General features: G+C 32.2%; 1 long non-coding RNA gene across 1 annotated transcript; it reads right to left on the bottom strand.

The window, feature by feature from the left end:
* Window positions 1–417: 417 nt before the first annotated feature.
* On the bottom strand, window positions 418–2,404 carry LOC128291439 (uncharacterized). Its single transcript, XR_008281227.1, has 3 exons — window positions 2,102–2,404; window positions 1,870–1,901; window positions 418–863 (listed from the first exon to the last, which is right to left on the bottom strand). It is a non-coding gene; the product is annotated as an uncharacterized LOC128291439 (long non-coding RNA).
* Window positions 2,405–2,653: the final 249 nt, after the last annotated feature.

Raw genomic sequence — 2,653 nt, forward strand, 5'->3', positions numbered from 1 at the left:
GTATATAACCTCCAGATACCCAAAGAAGAACTCCATTTATGAAAAAAGTAAATTTGTTAGAACAAATTTTCGTAAATAAAACAAAATTCTTGTTATAATGGTTAAAATTTATCACCTATTCACGAGTGGGAAGACATATGTTTGGTGAGTAACTGTTGCCAAGAATGACATCTTGTAAAGCTCCCAAGACCGCAGCAATACCAAACACCTGCCTATGTCCACGACACAACGCTTTGTTGTCCGAAAAAGCTCACGATACAATGTAACTAGTACTGCTGAGCCCCAACTATACGAATGGGCAGCATATAAATAAGATAATAGGGGAAAGTACATCAAGTGAACCTTATTGTTATTGCATCTGGCATGAGTACACCCCATATCATATGCATTATATATGCTCGAGCGGCGCAAATCACCTCCCTTTCAGTGGTAGTACTTGGTAAATACTCAAAATTCACCTTCAACCATGAAAATCTTAAACTTATAAATGTTTTTGCCACCATTACTAGATGAGCGCCCTAGTAAGTCATAGTAAAGGGTTTCGGGTTCGAACACTGTAGTAAAGGGTTGCTGGTTCAAACACTGTACTTACATCCGTGACTACACTACCATCGATTGAGAGCCCGAGTTGTAGTACAACATCTTCCAAAGTGATGGTGCACTCCCCACACAGCAAATGAAATGTGTAGGTCTCTGGGCACCACCACTCGACCAAAGCCGTTATCAAGTTGTACTTTAAATCAAATGTGTGGATCATTGCACCTGATCCAAATCTGGATGCCTCTAAGTATGGCATAAAACGAAGCTCTAGCAGATAGCCCACATCGTTGACATGACCCTTCAGTACGCAGTACGGACCCTAACTGTATTAAATAAAAAATGACATGGAACTTTATAAGAGGACCCGCGAATAAAAAATAACAATTTTAGTATCACCACATTAATAGTATGTGATGTGTGATCTATTTCTATAATTAAAGATGTCATTTCAATATCTACAGTTTCAAATAAAAATTTTAATCATCGCTGAACAAATAAAAAATATACAAATAACGAAAATGAATTTTGTATAGTTTGTTATTTTTGGAATAATTAATAAATATTTTAGAAAAAAACTAATATTTAAATCTAATATAATTCGCTCAAACATTCATTTTTTTTTATCATTTTTTATCCCAACAAAATTTTTGTTATGTGACAGATATGTACCAAAATGGGTTATCTTACCAATTTGTAACAAACGACCCATTTCAGTACTTAATTTGTAATGTCGTCCATTTTGGTATTTAATTATTTTTAAATTATTTAGGTAAAATTGTTGTACCATACACCATTTCTTGACCTTTTTACCCCAATAATCCAAAAAAAAATAATAAAATGCCAAAATGAGTCACCTTACCAATTTGTAACAAACGACTCATTTCGGTAATTAATTTGTAAGGTCACCCATTTTGATATTTAATTATTTTTTTATATTACCTAGGTAAAAATGTTGTACCATACACTGTTTCTTGACCTTTTTACCCCAATAATCCAAAAAACATAATAAATTACCAAAATAGAACACCTTACCAATTTGTAGCAAACGACCCATTTTGAAATTTAATATTGTAGCAAACAATCTATTTCGGTAATTAATTTGTAAGCTAGCCCATTTTGGTATTTACTTATTCTTTTAAATTATTAAGGTAAAAAAGTTGTACTACGCAAAGAAGAAGAAGAAGAAGAAGAAGAAGAAGAAGAAGAAGAAGAAGAAATATACACTAATGTAACAGCGCACAACACAACTAATAAATCCAGACAAACAATAAAAATTACAAAACAAATAAATAATAATGTAATTACAAAAAAATTATAAATGTAATGTACCTTTAAATCTTAATATACTTCGTTCCTCTTTCCTTCCAAAATCACAAAATAAGATAAATTGTTAGAATAAAAAAAATATCTACAAACAAATTAATTAAAATTATATCTTTAAAACTAGAAAGATTTTTGCCCCCTATAAACCTTAAAACACAAAATATAAACATTTATGTTAGTTTCAACACAAAATAAACTTAAACACAAGCAAATAAATTATAAAAAATACATTTCTAACCCTTTTGCTGTTGGTGCCTCCTCCTTCAAACACCCCAAATCTTCTCTTTTCCTTTCTTTCTTTTTTTCTTTCAACAGTCATACCCTTATATTAGGCAATTTTTAAGCCTCAAAAGGCTTGAAAATTGGGTTGACTACCTGACCATTGGTCAAGAAATTCTTTTCCTGTGACCGTCCGATCACTTCCACCAAGGGTGCGGCCTGCTGCAGCCCCTCCACCAATGTCAACTGATGAAAAGGCACCATCCCTATTGGTGCCACCTACAAACCCTCCTCCACCCAATTTAAAAAATTAATAACCCCTAAACTCGTATATAACTTGTATTTAACCCGTATAATTTTAACACTGGTGCCACCCTAATACTACCATCCACCATATATATAAATATATATATATATATATATATATATATATATTAAAGTTAATAATTGTCAAATGATAGGCATCAGAGACAATGGTAGTGCTGCCTATCCACCACCCTTTACCGCCCTCACCATATTATTTTCGTAAATAATGGTGGTAAGATACCATTTTTGTAAATAATTTTATTTC

The sequence above is a fragment of the Gossypium arboreum genome, chromosome 4 (assembly GCF_025698485.1).
Source record: "Gossypium arboreum isolate Shixiya-1 chromosome 4, ASM2569848v2, whole genome shotgun sequence".
NCBI classification, from domain to species: domain Eukaryota; kingdom Viridiplantae; phylum Streptophyta; class Magnoliopsida; order Malvales; family Malvaceae; genus Gossypium; species Gossypium arboreum.